This window comes from Lissotriton helveticus, chromosome 4_1 (assembly GCF_964261635.1).
Source record: "Lissotriton helveticus chromosome 4_1, aLisHel1.1, whole genome shotgun sequence".
NCBI classification, from domain to species: Eukaryota; Metazoa; Chordata; class Amphibia; order Caudata; family Salamandridae; genus Lissotriton; species Lissotriton helveticus.
In genome coordinates, this window is record NC_136063.1 from 1709271535 (window position 1) to 1709294226 (window position 22692).

A 22692-nucleotide genomic window follows, 5' to 3' on the forward strand; every position below is an offset into this window, starting at 1 on the left:
GACACGCCAAAACACCAACCGCCAGTACCAGTCGTCCCCCTCACAGCCAGGTCTCTCCGGAGAGGATTCCCAGGACACCTCGGGTACAGAGGACGATGCTGGGACAAGCACCCTTCCAGGGCCATCAGGCTCCCAGGACATCCCTGCCTCCACCACCTTGGCCAGTGGTACTACACAAACAACTGCCACTGTGAGCTGTGCAGCTACCACCACCACCACCACCACCACCCTGCCAGTGCCACCCTGCCTGACCCATCGGACGATGATGGGCCACCAACATCTCAGGCAAGCAGGGAGAGTGGACGTGGGAGGACACAGGTGAGGCCACAGCTCACCAACAGGAGTGGAGGTGTAAGGGGACGTCGGGGGCAAGACCCAGCCCATCCTGGGAACGAGACTCTGGAAGCCATTGCCAGAGTGGAAGCTCCTACGAGCGGTCGCAGGCACATGCGGATCGGGCACATAAAGATTCGCAACAGACCTGCCAGCTGTTGAGGTCCATGGACACCCATATGGGCCAAATTGTGGACCTCATGGGGCAGCAAACTGCACTTTGGAGGGAGTGGTTATCCCGCGCCACACCACCTCCCCCTCCCCCAAGTGCCCAGAAGGACAGGGGACCAACACCACCGCCACCATCACCTGAGGCCACTGACAGGGAGGTGGACCCTGAACAACCTGCCCCCACAGCTGGGTCTGCTCCGGCTCCGAGACGGAGAACCCGTCCGAGGCAGGACCCAGCACAGAGCAGTGGCAATGCCCCATCCACCCGCCAGAAGAAGGGCCGAAAATGACTTCACCCTTGCTTGAGCCTGGCATTGACCCTGCGAACTATCTTATCCCACATTGCCAAGCATTGTCACACATCTGATGGACTTGGTGTACATCACACAATGTGGTGTCCACATCGGTGTTTTCATCTGACATGACTTTCAACTCACTCTTCCCCACCACCACCTTTTTGTAAATATGCACAAACACTTATCCACACCCTGTAAATAAAAATCACTGTAACGCTAAATGCTGTGTGATCTCCATGTTTATATACAGGTATGTCTCAGTTGTTGTCATCAGCAGGTGCAGGGATCAATGTTGTTTCAAATCCTGGCTTGGTGTGAGTGACCTAGAGACCAACGGAGAACAACAAGCACAGGTCAGGAAACTGAATCACAAGCATCACAAAAGAAAGTACTGCAACATCCCACAAACCACAATCATCACAGAGTAAGTGAATCACAGGACACACATCAGGGAGCATTGCTCGTATACCATGACCCACACCCTTGTGCAAACATAACATAACAGGCAGCATTCACACACCACATCCAACCATCTCCAGCAGACATACGTCACGCATTGAACAGCAGCACAAGAGGTAGTTACATTCAAGGAAAGTAGCGAGCAATGAGCTGACGCCTCTGGTCCACACCTTCTTCCTCCCCACTATCCTCATCACTGGACATGGGTGCGATGGGAGGCGGAGCAACCTGTTGTTCTACAGGGTCCATGATCAGCTCAATATTGTTGCGTACGGCCAGGTTGTGGAGCATGCAGCAGGCAATCACTATTTTGCATACTTTGCCGGGTGAGTATGGCAGGGCCCCTCCGGTTTTATCCAGGCAGCGAAACCTAGACTTCAACAGTCCAAATCTACGTTCCACCACCCGACGTGTCTTCCCATGGGACTCATTATAGCGCATTTCACCTGGGGTAGGGGGCTTAGCAGCCACGGCCGGTTTGGGTACGCAGAGTCGCCTAGGTGGGGGGATGACAGACACATACATCATTACCAGGATTGGTGGGAACAGCATGGCACACATACAACACAGTAGTCATCACAGCACAATCACCTACAAGCCACGCACGTTCTTGACGCAGATTGGCCATCAGTTGAGGGACAATGCTGCTCCGCAGGATGTGGGAGTCATGTGCGGACCCGGGAAATCTGGCACACACATGGGAGATGATGTTGTCAGCCAGGCACCAGGCACGTTGATCGAATGGTAGTGCTTCCGATTGCGATATACGGGTTCACGTGCCTGGGGTGGAATGAGACCAATATGTGTGCCAGCAATGGAACCCACTACGTGTGGTATCTGGCCCAGGACATAGAAGTCACCTTTCACTGCAGCCAGCTCTGCCGGACAGGGAAAATGGACGTAATCATCCTTGTAATGCATCATGGCATTCAGAACATCCCGCAGTACCATGCTGAACATGGATTGTGACATCCCCCCGGCATGACCAACAGTGTACTGGAAAGGGCCTGTTGCGAAGAAGTGAAGTGCCGCCATCACTTTTGCTGTGGGAGTAATAGCTCCTGGATATGTCCTGCGTGGCTGCAGATAAAGTGTCAATTGGGCTACAAGCTCCTGCAATCTACGTCGGTCAAGCCGGAATTTGCGGATCACCTCCTCGTTAACCATGTCCGCCAGCACAGTGTATGGTCGATGCACATTTGGAGCCCTCCTGTGTGGGAGTAGATGGGAGCAGATACCAATTGACCAACACCGCATAGCTGTGCCACACTATCACATCTTGACCAACACAATACAAATAATACATGTTGCAGACACTGATTGTATGTGTGACCGAAATATAAGGCACTACAGCTAACTACACACACAATGTTAACCCACAAACAACATCCTATGTGCAAACATGTCCAATGAAAAGTGCACACATGTTGAAAGAACAGCCAATATCATATGACTGAGGGCACAGGTGTGGACAAGCGTCCACACAGACACACATGGACGTGCACATCCAACACGAACATGGAACACACCCTCCTTGTCTTCATGCACCCATGACCCCACCTACAATGCTGGGCATCCTCACATGACATGCATGGGCACACAACAGGCTACACACATACGCATACACAGAATGCATGTATACCCCCATCATTGCTACTTGCACACACGAATAACACACTCACAACAGCTTCTGAATGTGGGTACACAGCCTTGATGTACTGTGTAGATGTGTACAAATCGAAACGTGTGTCCGCAAAACCAAGACGTCAACACATCGCCATGCACATCTGATGCAACTTGGGTGCACATCACTTGCCTTTGTTAACCCCTGGCAAGGTCAATAGTATGACCACATATGCAACAAATGGACATGAATGACACACGTGGACCCGGCCCATTGACTTGACATAATGATTCTTGATGCATTCCGGACATGCACAGGGCGCTCACACACCGCCAGCACCCAGCGGTGGATGACTGGACATGGCCGGTGGTGGCTGACCGGCCAGGGCCGGTGGTGGGTGACAGGCCAGGGCCATCCATGCCAGGGTGACCTCAATGCACAGGGCGCTCACACACCGCCAGCACCCGACAGTGGGTGACTGGACATGGCCGGTGGTGGGTGACCGGCCAGGCCCGGTGGTGGGTGACCGGCCAGGCCCGGCGGTGGGTGACCGGCCAGGGCCGACGGTCGGTGACTGGCCAGGGCCAGCAGTGGGTGACTGGCCAGGGCCAGCGGTGAGTGACCGGCCAGGGCCAGCGGTGGGTGACCGGCCAAGGCCATCCATGCCAAGGTGACCTCAATGCACAGGGCGCTCACACACCGCCAGCACCCGGCGGTGGGTGACCGGACATGGCTGGCGGTGGCTGACCGGCCAGGGCCGGCGGTGGGTGACCGGCCAGGGCCAGCGGTCTGCGGTGGGTGCTGCAATGTGACTGTAAGGGGGGGTACCAACTGCCATTTCTACTTGCATATTCAAATGTGTGCGTTAGCCTGCCCCGCCCCCGCGGAATGCGTGCTCCGCCATAGCGATGCCAATGAGTGATTAATTTTAAATGATGCACCATCACGGTAGCGCGCACATGCGGTTGCCGGTGTGTGACCGTGACGGTCCATGCAAATGTAGCCAATGGAAACAAGTAACGCGGGGCACGTAAGCGAATTCAAAAATAGCGGAAGCCGTGCACCGCCACACCTTGGCCAGTCATTGGCTCATTTTGAATGAGGCATCCCGGGAAAACCAATTGCTGCAGACGTGTGCCACGGATGTGAGCTCAGGGCCATATAAATGTGTGAATTTCAGCAGCACACATTCACTGCTTCCAGCCACTGCTGCCTGCGACCATCACCTCGACCTGCTGCTGCTGAGCTATCCAACAACTGCTGCCTGCACCCATCACCTCGACCTGCTGCTACTGAGCTATCCAACAACTGCTGCCGTAGTGCCACAGTCCTGGACCTTGCCATGCCGAGAGTGCGAGAGATCCGGTCTCATCCCTTCACCGCAGTGGAGCTGGATGTCCTTGTGGACGGTGTGCTCCGCCACTATGAACGGCTCTACAGTGCCCCCGGACAGGTGGTAAGTGCAGTGGGGGACATGTTGGTGTGCATGAGGTGGTCACTGACTCCTGGCTTCTGCAAGCTTGGCGGTGTGCTGTGGGACTTTCACATGTGTTGTACTGTGCATGGCTCCTGAAAGATACCTGTTGCTAATATGTTTGTCAATGTGCAACTGTCCACTGACGTTCCCCTCTTGCCTCCCATCATGGTAGGTCAAGCTGCACCTTCGCAAGGCCGTGTGGAGGACCATAGCACCTGATGTACCGGCAGTGGGGTGTGCAATAGACGACACACACACTGCCACAAGTGCTGGGACGACATATCCAGGCTCAGCAAGAATGTGGCGGAGATGACACTGGGGCTGATTCCAAGATCAACCCAGCTTGCACGACGCACTATGACCCCTCTAATGCACCGTATCATAGCTGTGACGCATCCTGACCTGTCCGCCCGGCTGAGAGGGGATCAACAGCAAACTAGCGGTAAGCAGACTGTATGTGTCTGTGACTTGTGAGTTCATGCATGTATTGGTGCTCAGACACAATAGTGTCATCCGTGGTGCGTATGTTTTGCTGCAATTGCATGTTGGTGCCATTAGCGGAGTGAGCATTAGCATCCATGTCTGCCAGGTGGACATTCCAGTTGCATTGTAGTGCAGGGTCCCAGGACATGCCGTTGAGGTCTGTGTTCACATGGCATCACTTGTGTGGTGGTCTGCATGCACTCGCCCTGTTTGTTTGATGTACATGTTTCACAGGCACCCCCAGTTCTTTGACATGAGGATGTCTGGTAGGGGTGGTTCGTGTGCAGGATGGGTGCTACATGTTAGTCGACTGTGAGGAAAGTTGTGATTTTGTAACCTTCAATACGTGAGTGTGGCACTTAGGTAAACCTCATTTCTCTCTCTTTCAGATTTGGCCGAGGGCACTGACCCACAGACGACTGAGATGAGTGGTGACAATGCATCCGGATCCGAGATCACACACACGCAGACTGAGACTGAAGAGAGCAGCCCCGGAGAGGGGGACAGAACTGTCCCTGAGGACTCACATGTGGAGACACCATTGTCCTCATCTTCAGACAATGGTGGTGAGTCAGCACTGTTGGTAGACACATGGAGTGGGCAATCAACACCTTCAGTCGGTACACAGCACACAGGGCCCACACTGCCACCAACTGCAACAAGTACTGCTCGTGCTCGCCAGAGTAGGGGGAGCAGAGTTGCCTTCGGTGCAGGCACCGCTGCCCCTGCCCCTGTGACACAAAGTGCAATTTGTGCTGAGGCTGTTGATCTGCTGCGACAGCTGTGTGTAGGGCAGACCAACATGATCAATGCATTCCAAGACCACGATAGGAAGTTGGGGCAGGTGGTAGCATTCATGGAGGGGATGCATGGCGATGTCGCTGGTCTCCACAGAACAGTTCAGTCATTAGCAAACACAGTCTCTGCAGCCATTCTACAGTCGCATGGACAAGGTTCTACTTCAGTTCTCCCATCCACACCACTTGATGTCTCAGGGGAGAGTGACATTTCAGACCAGGCGTCATTTTCTGGGTATTGCACTAGAAGCAGCCACAGGCAGCAAGGCAGGGCACGGAGGGCACAGACACCATCCCCTAGGACAAGGAAGTCGTTCACCGAACACGACATCAGCTACCCTGGAGTTGACACACAGGATCCTCATGAGGTGTTGGGGGACAGGGATTCACATGTAACACAGGCATCTCCCTTAAAAGGTACTCCCAAGGCCAGGGACACTCCCAAGGACAAGGACACTACAAAGGAAAGGGCACCTCCCAAGGCCCGGGACACTCTCAAGGACAAGGACACTACAAAGGAAAGGGCACCTCCCAAGGCCCGGGACACTCCCAAGGACAAGGACACTACAAAGGAAAGGGCACCTCCCAAGGCCAGGGACACTCCCAAGGACAAGGACACTACAAAGGAAAGGGCACCTCCCAAGGCCAGGGGCACTCCCAAAGACAAGGACACTACTAAGGAAAGGGCACCTCCCAAGGCCAGGGACACTCCCAAGGACAAGGACACTACAAAGGAAAGGGCACCTCCCAAGGCCAGGGACACTCCCAGGGACAAAGATACTTCAAAGGACAGGTACACTACAATGGAGAGGGACACTACAAAGGACAAGCCAACTCCAAGGGACAGGGCACCGCCCACGGATCAGGCACATTCCAGAGACAGAACACCTCCTACGGCCAAGGCACCTCCCAGGGCCAAGGGTTCTCCCATGGACACGAGCTCCATCAAGGACAGGCATATATCACCCCTGCCTGCCCTGAGGCTGATGTTGGCGAAAGAACGTAAAACACATGTGTCAGCCATGGAGTCCCCCCATACCTCTACTCCCATCCACACCCCGCAGAAGCAGAGGAAGGAGTACACTGTTGTTGCATCCCCCATTACACATGATGCAGAGAGCAGAAGGCAGGGCCACAGCAAACGTCAAGCAGGGTCCAGCACCTTCCCAGAGAGCAGACCTCCACCAGCACATAATCCACCTTTGATGGGTGATGTTTCTGATGAGGCCACAACACTTACCAGTCCAGTCATGTCCAGGGTGCCCCTACATATCCCAAAAAAACAGAGACACACACCAGTGACACCTGATCACCCCAATGTCGCTCCAGTACAGCTGTGCCCAGCTCCCAGAGCCACCCTGCCTCCTGGCCCATACAGCCCTGTGGCTCATCATTTCAGTGGTCCTAGTGGGTCAGCTGCAGTTCACTCTCATGTGTCAGATAGTGGCACTGTGTCTGTTGTTCGCTGTCATGCCTCATGTAGTAGCACTGTGTCAGTTGTGCCCTCTCCTGTTTCAGGTACTGGCACTGTGTGTGTCTGCCACTCTCATGTCTCAGATGCTGTTATGGTCTTTGTTGGTCACTGTAAAGGGACATGTCCTGGCAGTGTGTCTGGGTCTATGGCTCATGTGTCAGCCACTAGAGCTGTGGCTGTGTCTCACACTCTCTAATAAAAGAGAGAGGGACCCCAACACCAAAGGGATAGGGTACCAGAACTGACTTTATGTCATAGAAGATTCCCTTAGGGCACCTTAGTTCAGAGACAACAATTCTATCAAACACATAAACAAATATTAAATCACACAAAAATCTATCAATTGAAGCAATGCATAAAATAATAATAAACCAATAGCTAAAGCTGGCACAGTTTATTCATTTACATTAAAAACCAATAAAATAGAAACATGATTAAAATACAATTAATATTGGGAACACAGACAATATATAATAAAGGAACAGATTATATGCAAAAATTAATCGGCACTTCCTACAAAAAAGGGGAGGGTACACAAAAAAGATTAACGTTCTGCAACAGTCAGAGTAATCCTTAATTAGTATATAGTGTGCTTCTCCCTTTGTTTCAACACGTTTCGACGGACAGTATAAATTTAGCTGCCTTCATCAGGAATATATTAACTGTCTTCCCAAGAGACTTCTGAAATTCAAACAAAATTTGTTTTAGAATCCAGAATTTATTTAAGAATAACCTAATACTTGGGAATAGATCTTATATTGGTGTTTATTAATGTCTGTCTACATGTGGGTATAATAGCAGTTTATTATGTATGTTTGTGTCTAACCAGATAGGCAGCATGAAAGTGCTGATGTGTCAAATTACGGAATGTATTCATCAATGGAGCAATGTACTGATAATTTTATTTTACCTTTTAGGTTTAGCTGATTTAGTATTAGGTTATTCTTAAATAAATTCTGGATTCTAAAACAAATTTTGTTTGAATTTCAGAAGTCTCTTGGGAAGACAGTTAATATATTCCTGATGAAGGCGGCTAAATTTATACTGCCCGTCGAAACGCGTTGAAACAAAGGGAGAAGCACACTATATACTAATTAAGGATTACTCTGACTGTTGCAGAACGTTAATCTTTTTTGTGTACCCTCCCCTTTTTTGTAGGAAGTGCTGATTAATTTTTGCATATAATCTGTTCCTTTATTATATATTGTCTGTGTTCCCAATATTAATTGTATTTTAATCATGTTTCTATTTTATTGGTTTTTAATGTAAATGAATAAGCTGTGCCAGCTTTAGCTATTGGTTTATTATTATTTTATGCATTGCTTCAATTGATAGATTTTTGTGTGATTTAATATTTGTCTATGTGTTTGATAGAATTGTTGTCTCTGAACTAAGGTGCCCAAAGGGAATCTTCTATGACATAAAGTCAGTTCTGGTACCCTATCCCTTTGGTGTTGGGGTCCCTCTCTTTTTTATTAGAGAATCTGTGCACGGTCCTTTGTAGCTGGAGAGTTGTTGTCTAGTTTCTAGACAGTAATTAGGGTGTCAATCAGCGATGGATCAGATTAAGACCTTTGGGTTTAGTGATGATCAATTACACCGTATCATCAATACTAAAAGTGGAAATAAAATCACCGTTGTGTCTGGTAAGGGAGAAAATTGGGGCAAACTATTAAACTTAAAAAAGAAGCTCATCCGAACAGAAGCCCATGTAGACTTTTTAGTCGAGTATGTTAAATCAGGCACCATTCCCATTGGCTTACAGGTCAGAAATGAACCGGGCCTATTCACAGAGAATACAAAATTTCTAGAAACATGGGCACTGATCTCTAATAGATGTAGTAGAGACTGGATGCTTTTAATTATTGACACTGCTCAAGGACTTATAATACTCGAACAAGAGGAGATTGAGAAGTTAGAAACAGAACTTAAAAATTGCCCTGCACTCGAGGAGGCTAAAAAGAAATTGGCCAATATTAACAAAGATGTAGAAGGATACAGTGACTACTTGTTAAATAAGGAAACCAATAAATTGAAAAAATATATCGAACTCTTCTCTGAAGAAAACATTTACCCTTATTTAAGAGAGAATTATTATCAGAGTAGAAATGATGGTAATTGGGATAGACCACAAAATGGTCAAATCTATTCCCGAGGGGGTAATAAGCAGGTTACCTTTTCCGATACATCGGGTTCCAGTAGTGAGGAGGAGGATTGCCATAATAATGAACCTGGCAGAAGTGGACATGATCAAGGCCATTTTTTAGAATCGCGCCCAAGAAGAGCCCAGAGATACAATGGAAATCAAGGGCGCGGCCAATTCAACCGTGGCCGCCAACAACAGTTCAACCGGGCACCTCCTCAGCAGGAATATATGAACACGCGGAGCAAACAATATTGGAGACCAGCCAACTACCAGTAATAAAGTTATCTAGTAAAGATCTTAGTAGTATAGAGATAAATATTTTGAGCAGAGGGTTTAGTTTCGTACCCTCCACTTATCTTGATAAATTCCAATTGGAGAAAGATCTCCGGTCATTTTTTAGAAAAATTTGACTTAAACGATTTTTCGAAAATAGAGAGAGTAGAGTCCATGATAATATTTCTGTAATAAAACCCAAATCGACTTTCACACCTACCCTGGGCAAGGTAGGCAAGAATATTGAGGCATTCGAAACAGCAGTTGAGAGTGGAATACATAGACTTCTTGACAATGATAAGAAATCCTATTCTTTTAATCTCTAAAATTGAGAGAGAAGCATTGGACAAACTTAGACATGATAGCTCCCTGACTGTAAAACCTGCAGATAAAGGGGGTGGAGTGGTGGTTTTTGACACTGCAAATTATGAGGAGAGGATGCTCAAATTGTTAGAGGTCAAGGAACATTATGTTCGCACTAATGCTAGCTGTCTTACAAGAATGTTTGGCTCTCCTTACCAATGCCAGGGATGACTGTTATATTTGTGAGGAGGAATATAAATTCCTTAACAACCTGGAACCTAAAACTTCTGCTATTTATGGCCTTCCAAAGGTACATAAACACAAATTAGACCCCCCTATGAGGCCTATTGTAAGTAGTATTGACTCTTTACTTGAGCCAGTAAGTAAATATGTAGATCACTTCTTGAGGCCTTTGGTGTGCAGTCTAAAATCATATGTAAGAGATTCGGCGCACATCATCTCGATGGTTGAGGGTCTGCCATTTTGTGAAGAGACTCAGTGTCTGGTCACTCTGGACATTGAGTCTCTTTACACTAACATCCCCCAGGCTGACCCAGTTGAAGTGATCGATGACCTGCTGTCTAACCAGGATCTAGGAGGTGCCAATAAGGACTTCATTGTAGACTGTGTGAGACTCATCTTAACTAATAATGTCTTCCTCTTCAAAAATGAATACTTTAGGCAACTAAAAGGGACTAGTATGGGGGCTACATGTGCCCCGAGTCTGGCTTGCCTTTATGTTGGGAACTTTGAGGCTAAACATATAGACAATGAGATGGCCCCATTTTTTGAAAATGTAGCGGGCTGGTACCGCTACATCGATGATATTTTCTTTATTTGGGAAGGATCTATTGTATTATTGGAGGAGGTTCTTAGCTGGATTAACCTAGGAGATCCAAATCTCAGATTCACTTCGTCTTATAGTACCACAAAGGTGGACTTCCTTGACATCTCTATAAAAAATTCCGATGGGGTGTTGTCGGTTGAATTGTTTACAAAACCTATGGCAAAGAATACCCTTCTCCACTTTTCAAGCTTTCACCCCAAATCACAGAAAGAAAGTATCCCATTCAATCAATTCCTCCGGCGTAGGAGGAATTGCTCTAACATCAATGACTATTATAAACATGCTGAGATACTGAAAAAGAAGTTCAAAGATAGAGGATACCCCAAAAAACTGTTGTCTCACTCGCTGAAAAGAGCGAGATTTTATGATAGTGATGCTCTCATCTAAACAACGAAAAAAGAAAAAAGTCCACTGAATAAAGTGGTGTTCGTTAGTAAATTCTCTAAAATAAGTAACCAAATCAAAAATGGGGTCAACAAAAACTGGCACATCTTGAATCATGATGAGGAGACTGCCCTAGAGAAACTCCTCTTTGCATTTAAAAAGAACAAGAACTTGCGCGATCTGTTGGTACATACATACAAAGAGGATGTGGTGGATAACCAAAGGACATTAGATAACACCAAAGTAGTGGGAACCACTAAATGTGGAATGTGTAACATCTGTGATCAATGCATAGTGTCAACGGAAATTACCTGTAACAACATGGCTGTGAAATGTAAAACCCACAATAACTGTAGAAGCAAAAATGTTATTTACCTCCTCATATGCCCATGTGGGTTTTGTTATGTTGGAGAAAAGGGTAGAGAAGCACGGATTCGGCTTCAGGAGCATAGGTCAGCGATTAGGACCCAAAAAATAACAGCCCCTATTGTTGCTCATTTTCTGGAGAAGAAACATGGATAATGTGACTTTAGATGGTTTATTCTGGAGAGGGTTAAGATAGGTAAAAGAGGTGGCAACATTGTTAATGTTCGGAAACATAGAGAACAGTGGTACATCTCTTACCTCAACACAGTGAGGAATGGACTTGACTCGCGAGAAGAGTGGGACCGCATCATTGGTGGAAACTAGGCGGGTTGTTATCCTATTTAGACTTGGCTTGTAAGAGATGTGTTAGAACTTAGAATCCTCTTACGTACAAGAAATATTGACTTTGTCTATTATGTCTAGCATGATCTATAACATTCTATTTCTGCTATAGGGCTGTAGAAATATGCTCTTGAATTGCACGATTTTTTATAAGCCAAAATCTTATGAACTGAAATTCATGTATCCACCTGAATATATTTACCTAAATGTCTTCGGGAGAGAAATGTGTTCTCTATAACATGTCCTTACAAGCTCTACTACGACGGGTTTTTGACATCGACCTGTTATTATACAAAAGATAGAATTTTACCATAGTGGATATGATTGCCCCGTCGGAGGGTGGTGGTGGACCTTTATGGGTCTTATCAAAATGAGTGTCTCGTTATTGCCCCGAGATACATACTGATTAACTAGATATACATTGCGTAAGTAGTATGAGGTCTCCATATCTGTGCCAAACAGACTATTTCATCGATATAAGGTTTTTTATTAAAAAATAGTATAGAGTATATCTTTTCGATTTATCATAGACCCTGATACTGGAAATGAGGTGGTTGGTATTTTCGCCACATAATATGATGAAGTGAGTTTGACTAATAGGCTCTAGTGATTCCGACCAGAGACGATGTTGGTGTAATCGACCACAGTCTTTCTTTGCTGCCCATGAATGGGGAGCTTTGGTACTACTAGTACAAGTAAAATAGATACATCATGCTAGGAGGTGAGTTGTCCACCTTTTGTATCAACTATGTAAGTCCTCTTTTGATTTCCATGAACTTCCAGCTCTTACGTAACTACATAATTACGGAGTAAGTGAATGGAACGCGATATCGAATATATAAACCGGGCGCTTTATCTCAAAGGCGTTTTGTCGATAAGTCTACCGGGAGTGCACGCGGGACGTCGGTTTACTCTTACTCAAGGTATGGTTGATGGTAGTGATATCTAGGATAGGTCAGCTTTTGGTATTCAATATATATAATCAGTGCCTGGGATTTCCTATACAGAGGCTGCACATATTTTAAGGGACAAGACTGAGAGGCTGGATTTAGCTCTCTGGACCGAGGGTCACCGATATAAAAGTAAAATGTAAGTAGAGTGACCTCTTAATCATTATTTGGAATATATAAGCCATAGAGAGGACGGATACTTATGGGAGTCCTTCTTTATTGTTTTATCTCCATAGCACTACGATTGAGAAGACGTATGTAGATACGCTTTATTATCGATGTGTCCACCCTACTGCTTGCACATTAATTGTAAATCGAACGTTTTTTAAGTAAGTATGGAGATCGGGCCTCCTATAAACGTTGTTTGACAAGTGGGGTTTTTGGAGAACTAAGCGGAATTTTGTATATATCTTGTAGGTTTAATGTCTACACAACCACAGATAACCACATACATTGTGCAAACAATATAAGATCTATTCCCAAGTATTCTGACGGGATTTAGATGTGAGTATAGCGTCGTCTGATCCGTATATTAAGGATTGTCTATTGAGTATTGGTGTTATCCAATATCAATTTCCCTTTGTGATTATAGTCTTCATCTTGTCCATCTGTATGGGGCTGAAAACACATGAAGCATAGTCCGCCTTAGATGAGAGCCTCTATAAGGTAGATATATAGAAATTGGTATAGTTCTACTCAAATATAGGAGAAGTATACGTATCTTATGGTCTCTCATATTATATATTACAGACATTCCTGTGTGGCTTTAAATATAGAGTTGTTTCGCTGGACGAAAACGTTAAGATCCTTTAAGGAGGTTACCTACCCCGAGCCTATAGGTCTTTTAAGGTATGTGTATCACTATAGCGTTTAGAGGGAACATCTAACTGCTCTGCTATAATAAACTTCTAGCCAGCATGAACCATACTAAAGAGGTATCATATACATATGTGATTAGATCAATGGCAATGCAATATGAAAAATGTATACCCAAACTATTGCTGTGAAAAAATGAAAAAATGAGAAAATATGATATGATTCCTTTGTGAACATACTTTAAAATCGAATATCAGTTTCTCTAGGTGTTTATTAATGTCTGTCTTCATGTCGGTATAATAGCGGTTTATTATGTATGTTTGTGTCTAACCAGATAGGCAGCATGAAAGTGCTGATGTGTTAAATTACGGGATGTATTCATCAATGGAGCAATGTACTGATAATTTTATTTCACCTTTTAGGTTTAGCTGATTTAGTATTAGGTTATTCCTAAATAAATTCTGGATTCTAAAACAAATTTTGTTTGAATTTCAGAAGTCTCTTGGGAAGACAGTTAATATATTCCTGATGAAGGCGGCTAAATTTATACTGTCCGTCGAAACGCGTTGAAACAAAGGGAGAAGCACACTATATACTAATTAAGGATTACTCTGACTGTTGCAGAACGTTAATCTTTTTTGTGTACCCTCCCCCTTTTTTGTAGGAAGTGCTGATTCATTTTTGCATATAATCAGTTCCTTTATTATATATTATCTGTGTTCCCAATATTAATTGTATTTTAATCATGTTTCTATTTTATTGGTTTTTAATGTAAATGAATAAACTGTGCCAGCTTTAGCTATTGGTTTATTATTATTTTATGCATTGCTTCAATTGATAGATTTTTGTGTGATTTAATATTTGTCTATGTGTTTGATAGAATTGTTGTCTCTGAACTAAGGTGCCCAAAGGGAATCTTCTAAGACATAAAGGCTGTGTCTCACACTCCTGTATCTGGGTCTATGGCTCATGTGTCAGTCACTAGAGCTGTGGCTGTGTCTCACACTCCTGTATCTGGGTCTATGGCTCATGTGTCAGTCACAAGAGCTGTGGCTGTGTCTAACACTCCTGTATCTGGTGCTGGCAGTGTGCCTGGGTCTATGGCTCACGTGTCAGTCACTACATCTGTGGCTGTGTCTCACACTCCTGTTTCTGGTGCTGGCAGTGTGTCTGGGTCTATGGCTCATGTGTCAGTCACTAGAGCTGTGGCTGTGTCTCACACTCCTGGTTCTGGTGCTGGCAGTGTGTCCGAGGTGACTAGGTCAATCAGTCCACCAGATTATGTGCTGTGAGGTGTAGCTCCCATCACTCACATGTCATTTGACTTGGTGTCTAGATTGTCCATTGTAACCACCCTTGCATTATTAATGTCCATGGGACGGGGCACTTGACCCACGTACTTGTGTTGCCTCCGATGTACTTGTTCTGTTCTGAACACTGCCATGTTGCTGTTCTGATACTGCATTGTGCCCTCTCATGTGCTGCCTCTGATGTACCTGTGCCTTGCCATGGACTGTTGATGCACTTAGCCCCTCTCATGGGCTGCCTCTGATGTACCTGTTCCGTGCCTTGCCATGGACTGTTGATGTTCTGTGGCCCTCTCATGTGCTGCCTCTGATGTACCTGCTCTGTTATGAACACTGCCCTGTTGCTGTTATGATACTGCATTGTGCCCTCATGTGCTGCCTCTGATGTACCTGCTCTGTGCCATGGACTGTTGATGCACTTAGCCCCTCTCATGTGCTGCCTCAGAAGTACCTGCTCTGTTATGAACACTGCAATGTTGCTGTTATGATATTGCATTGTGCCCTTATGTGCTGCCTCTGATGTACCTGCTCTGTGCCATGGACTGTTGATGCACTTAGCCCCTCTCATGTACTGCCTCAGATGTACCTGCTTTGTGCCTTGCCATGGACTGTTGATGCACTTAGCCCCTCTCATGTGCTGCCTCTGATGTACCTGTGCCTTGCCATGGACTGTTGATGCACTTGGCCCCTCTCATGTGCTGCCTCTGATGTACCTGCTCTGTGCCATGGACTGTTGACGCTCTGTGCCCCTCTCATGTGCTGCCTCAGATGTACCTGCTCTGTTATAAACACTGCCCTGTTGCCGTTATGATACTGCATTGTGCCCTCATGTGCTGCCTCTGATGTACCTGCTCTGTGCCTTGCCATGGACTGTTGATGCACTTAGCCCCTCTCATGTGCTGCCTCTGATGTACCTGTGCCTTGCCATGGACTGTTGATGCACTTAGCCCCTCTCATGTGCTGTCTCTGATGTACCTGTGCCTTGCCATGGACTGTTGATGCACTTAGCCCCTCTCATGTGCTGCCTCAGATGTACCTGCTCTGTGCCATGGACTGTTGATGCTCTGTGCCCCTCTCATGTGCTGCCTCAGATGTACCTGCTCTGTGCCATGGACTGTTGATTCTCTGTGCCCCTCTCATGTGCTGCCTCAGATGTACCTGTGCCTTGCCATGGACTGTTGATGCACTTAGCCCCTCTCATGTGCTGCCTCTGATGTACCTGTGCCTTGCCATGGACTGTTGATGCGCTTAGCCCCTCTCATGTGCTGCCTCTGATGTACCTGTGCCTTGCCATGGTCTGTTGATGCACTTGGCCCCTCTCATGTGCTGCCTCAGATGTACCTGCTCTGTTGTGAACACTGCCCTGTTTCTGTTAGGATGCCTCATTGTGCCCTCATGTGCTGCCTCTGATGTACCTGCTCTGTTATGGACACTGCCCTGTTGCCGTTCTGATACTGCAATGTGCCCTCTCATGTGGTGCCTCTGATGTGCCTGCTCTCTTATGGACACTGCCCTGTTGCTGTTCTGATACTGCATTGTGCCCTCTCATGTGCTGCTTCAGATGTACCTGCTCTGTTCTACCCAGTGCCCATGCTATTGGCTACTGTAGGATTATACCCCTATTATGTGCAATAAAGCAAGTCAATTGTGTGTAGTGGTTTGTCTTTGTCATTCCTGGTTGTCTCCTTGCATTGTTGATATATTGCTGCTATCGTAAATGCTGTTTCCCCAACATGACCCTCCCCCTCCCCACGTCACGGCCCAGAAGGTACTCCCCTTCCAACAGCAATTGATGTATTGGCGTACCTGCGTCGTCATCGGCGACGGCCCATGACTTGCTGGTGGTGAAGCAGGAAAAGTATAGGGAATGCGTGTAGCGCTGGGTCCATGACGGCGATCTGCCTGTGGTGGGTATCTCTGCAATGTTTTGCCTCTCCGCTCTGATGAATCCGCCGTGTTCAGGCAGGTTGTTTTTCCGCAGCGATTTGATGTGTGTTTTCCGCCATCGTGATTTAGAGGACGGTCGGAGACGTCATTCCGTACGGCGGTGTCTCTGGATTGGTTACGTCCGCCGCGGGGTCGGGTGTAGTTCCGTGGCGGTGCGTGCTCTTCCGCGGCGTACAGACATTTGGCAGTGCTTCCCATCCTAATATGGCGGACGGAGTGGCCGTGGCTGGCGGACTGGAAAAAGGCATTTTCTGTCTACTCCATGCCGGCGGTCGTCCTTTTGTCCTCCATCGTAATCGACCCCATAGTGTGGTGAACTTCTAACCTCTGCGCTCACTTAAGTGTTCCTTGAACTGTTACTATGGTAACAGGCAGTAAGCCATTTGGGGGTAGGGTTGAAAGGTACAGGCTGTACAGAAACCGTTATAATTACCCAGGATCCTCTACATGACAGAAAGGTAAGCAAAGTAAAACAGAACACTGTGTACCAGATTTACTATCCCCTTGCGCCACTTTCGCGTCACTTTTCCCATCTTAAAAGTGATGCAATAGTAATGAACTGAACTTGTAAATCTGCCCTTATGCACATTACAAGCAAAACAAGTACACAACTCATTCAATTCTTTATCGATCACAATTAGACAGTGTGGCTTCACGATTCACAATGAACTTCAATAAATACTTCGTGCCTATTTAAATGGAAGACGAGATTGTCGACATTACAAAACTTAATGGCATATTTACAAAGACAGAGTTAAAATTGTCGTCGCTTTAACGGCTGCAAAGTACAACAAAAAAGTCAAAAATGGACTGCAAAATCCTTTGTTATCTTACCGGAAGATTTTTTCAACATTGCTGTTTCCTATGCAAGAGTGAGAAGCACCCCCCGGGGCTGTAAAATAAATGGTTGGGGTGGCTTTAATGCCCCCCCTGCAAAATTAGAAGTGTATGGGCCTCAAGACCCCCCTCAAGCCCCAGGAACCACCACCCCCAGGGATTTGTGTATTGTAGTTGAGCTTATATAGCGCACAGCTACCCGCAGTGGGTTTCCCGGCGCTTGCTTAGGGAACCCTTCCTGGTATTCCCCTGTGAGATAGCAGGGTATCCACAAGGTGAAAGTCAGGCATCCCACCACGAGGGGCCGTTGTGGAGATTAAGCAAGCTATTGCCCAGAGTCGCAGAGTGTGAACCCGTGAGTCGAGGAGGCACCGGGGCGAGAATTATCGAGTCCATGGAATTTTTAGCCCAAGACCCCGCCGAGGCGGGGAATTTAACCCTGGTCCAGGACCGATCTCTGCTTCCGGGTCTGCTGCCTCTAACCCCTGAGCCACACTCAGGGGTTAGGTATTGTGGGAGGCAGGCTGCGTGGCCCTCTGCATGCAGCCCTCGAGGGCCCTGGGGACCACAACACCCGAGGGCCGGCTCCTGCAGTGTCCCGGGGTGCCTACCCCCAGGACACTGCTGTTTGCTGTGAGAGGGCAGGAGCCTCACGGCTGGTAAATCTGTTCTCTCTTTCAAAATCCAAACTAGATTGCTTTTCCACATGCATGTTAGCATCTCCCCATGTGGAAAAGCAATGCTGGCTCCCGAAGGATGTGGGGGCCGGTGGGACCGTGAGGGCATGTTGGCTTCCCCCCATGGTCCACAACATTTTTTATAAGACCCGGGGCATGGGGTCCCCGGGGATATTAGAAATTACTGATAGGGGACTTTTTTTACGGTAAAATTAGAAGTTGCGCACCCAGCGCGGCCCCCTGGTGTGCAAGTGCTGGATGCACGAATCATAATCTGTAGGGTGCACAACTCCAGTGCCTTTGGTGCACAACTTCTACGCGTTTTGGACCTGACATTGCTTTTCCACATTGGAAGCTACTAACATGCAGCTCCCCATGTGGAAAATCTATCTTATTTAGATTTTGAAAGAGAGAACAGATTTCCTTGCTATGGGAGGGCGGGATGGACACCCCGGGACACTGCAGGAGCCGGCCCTCCCACGATACATAATGCCCCGGGGAGTGGTTGTCCACGGGGCTTGGAAGTCCTTGCAGCCCCCCAACCATTTTTTGTGTAGCCCCGGGGGGTGACGTTGCCCTTGAGTGCTCCAGGAGGGGGGCCACGCAGTCTCCCTCCCACAATACATAAAGGCCCAGGGGTGGTGGTCCCCACGGCTTTGACCTTGAACCCCTCCCCCAACATTTTATTTTTAGCCCGGGGGCTGAGTATCCCCGGGGCTGGGGGGCCCCTCTGGGCCCCCGATAAAATGTAATAATTTTGCCCCCGGTATTTAGCCCCCCGGGGCCTAATTATAAAAAATGCTGTTTTGTTTTATTTATTTTTTTAAGGTAGAGTCCGTGCACCCTACACGCACCTGTCAGGTCTTTATTAGAAAAAATAAAAAAACATTTTGTGGGCCCTGGGGGTCCTTCTGGGACCCCCTTAGCAGGTCTAGTGGGGCAAAGTATTTCTACTCAGCCCCCTTTCTACGTTTTGCACACATATTCCACTGACTTCTTCAGCTTCCCTTCTTCCGAGGCACAAAATGGCTGCCAACAATTTCTGGTTTCGAATGTTGACAACCACTTGACAGACAATTAGCATTCAGTAGCATTCAGCGTGTGATTGGAAGGGTGCGCTTACGGTGTGCTCATGGTGCACTCATGGTGTGCTCAGTATGCGCGGATCCAACGTGGCCATAGATATATAAATGCTTTTAACTGTAATTTTCTCAGTAACTACTGAAAGGATTGACACCATTTAAGCTGTGGCTAAACGTCCATTGGGAAATTGCATAGGGAAAAGGCATTTTGGGAATTACATGGGGAAAATGCGTTTTGGGATCCTGCTTTTTTTTCGCCCCCGCTTGACGAATCACAGTGAAACTTTTAGGATAGGAGCGGACCGGAGCTGACCGTAAGTTTTGAAAATTTCGCGAAGATTCGTCAACCGGCTCCAAACTTATTCAAAATAGAATGTTGCGGATTTCCTATGGAAAATAGGTCCTAACTATAACTACCTACTGGCCCGCCAGTAGGTAATATTTACATATATATATATATATTCCCCCAGATTGTTTCCAAACAATACAAACAAAACAATGTCCAGGCTACTCTGCAGCTCCAGTGTGTTATTTATTTTCACTGAAAATAAATAACACACTGGAGCTGCAGAGCGGCCTGGACATTGTTTTGTTTGTAATGTTTGGAAACAATCTGGTGGAATAACGGGAGTCACAACCCTGTCCGGGGCCGCCGCTGTGAGAGGCAGAGGTTTGCTGCGAACTTTGGAGTTTGGTTGAATATATATATATATAAATATATATATATATATATATCTAAATACATATATATTACCTACTGGCGGTCGCCAGTAGGTAGTTATAGTTAGGATTGTTTTCCATAGGAAATCCGCAACATTCTATTGGGAATAACTTTGGCGCCGGTGGACGAATCTTCGCGAATTTCTCAAAGAAGATGGCCCGCTCCGCTCCTTCCCTGAAAGTTTGGGGGGATTCGTCAAGCGGGGGCCGAGATATTTGTGGGGTCCCAAAACGTGTTTTCCCCATGTTAATTTCTATAGGGCGGTTGGACTCACTTTTAGCCCGAACGGCTGAATGGATTTCCACCAAACTTGGCAAAATTGTAGGGACTGGTAGACCGATGTGCCTTTGCTATGTCTCAAGATATGTGCTCCAGTGGATTTTGAGTAATTTAGGTTAAAAAATATATATATATATCTATAGGCACGTCCCGGTACGCGCACCGGGGCGCGTACCAGCACGCAACGCGAGTTCGCTCGCGGAAAGCTGATTGGCTCTCGGGTGTCTGTAAACATTCCAAACAGTCCGGAGCGACCGCCATCTTGTGTCTCGGTAGGATCGAGACACAAGAGGTTTCAAAAACAAAGGGGGAAATGACCATAAGGGGGTAGAGTAGACTCCCCCTGACCCCCTAGGTTTGATGTGGGGGCCATAAAAGGGTCGCGGGGAGCGTACCGGGGAGCGTACCACGGGGAAACCAAGTGAAACAGTAAAATAATAATTGAAAGTGCTTAGAGGTAGGGTAGCTCTGCATAGAGTTGTTGTGTTGTGTGGGTGATATAAGTACCAGCATGTAGGTACCAATGTAGAGTTTTAAATTCAATGTAGACTGTCTCCTCTGTAGATAATTTACATGTTGTTACAGAAGTTATTGTGGTATATGGAATCTATACTATAGTCTGTCAGGAAAGCAGAAACAACTTGGAGGCAGGAGATGAAAAAGAGATGTCAAATACACATTGGAGATAATAAAGTGTGAGAAAGGAAGTAACTATGAGCAAAATTACTATGTAACACAAAAAAGTTGCACAGTATACTATAAATCTCACTTTATATTATAATCATTTTGGTACTACTTCATGAATTACATATAAAAATGAATAATGTCTGGAACATTTATTGCTCTGATTTTTCAAAATTTAATAACACTTCCAACATTACATCGTTAGGAATGTCCTTATTTTCAGTCCATGATTCCATTTTTTCCACACAATCAAGTAATTCATGGTCCATAGACTCATCCATAAAGTCAAAGTCTTCATTCTCAGCAATATTTTCTTCAGGGTTGTTTTGTACAACAATTTCGAAAGAAATATTTGCTTCTCCTTCCAAAGAAATATTTGCTTCTCCTTCCATTTTCTTGCTGTAAATTGCATAAAAAATAAATCTATCAGTAGAGATAGGGCACTGTTGGGTTTAAGTTCAGACAGGTAGTTTAGATTTTTTAACAGTGAAGTTATCTTTGGGCAGTGTATGGTATCAGGCTGGAAGTAGAAATATAAAAAAGTGTATGTGATAAAGCCTAAGTAAATTCATAATTATACAAGAGAAGTCTAAGTCAATCCATAACTATAACAGAGAAGCCTATCTCAATCTATAACTATTACAGAGGGATAGTATATAACTATCAGGAAATGTTTTCCCAAATTAACTTAAAGTGCACAACATACTTCACTTTCCAAAATAACAACTTACCTTTGTGAAAGCAGTTGAAGTTCTCAGTGAAAATCCTTTTCAAATGTACTTCAGGAAGTAGTAGTCAAAATGGCTGTGTTTTCTTCTCTTTTTTATATATATTCATGTACATAACCAATCAAATGTCAGGAAATAATAGTGGAAAATGAAAGTAACATTTTAATTGGTTGTAAATTCTAACACTTCAGATGTGTTTTTGTCATATAATTTACCTCAGGATATTTAGACAGGGCTACAGGCCAAATGGATGAATGGAATTCCACCAAATTTGGGAAAATGGTAGGGACTGGTATGTAGTATTGCCTATTCTATATTTGGTGAACTTCTCTACAGAGGTTTTTATGTAAACGAACTTTAAAAAACAAATTTGGGAGCGCTTACCGGTGAGCGCCCCGGTACGCGTACCGGCAGCGTTACGGGAGTCCTCCATCTTGTGTTTCGGAAGAATTGAGACACAAGATGGAGGACAAACAACATTGGGAATGCGTAAAAGGGGGCACGGTAGAGACCCCCTGAGCCCCTAGGTTTTCTGAGGGGAGTTTAGGAGCTACATATATGCCCCCCAATTTTTTATTTTTTTTTGCGGGGTGAGCACCCGGTACGCGCCCTGGGAAGCGTACCGGGGAGCGTACTTTGGTGAAAAATAGTGAAAAAATTATAAAAAGATAATCATTTTGAGTGATCAGAGGTAGAGTAGCCCTGAAAAGAGCTTTTGGGTTGTGTGGCTGATTTAGGTACCTACAAGTAGGTTCCAATGCACAGTCTTAAATTCAGGAGGAATATTCTATTCCCCTCATCTGAGAAGTGCACACCATCTCCTCTGTAGATATCTTGCATGTCGTAACGCAAGTTGTTGTTGTATATTGAACCCATTCCATAGTCTCTC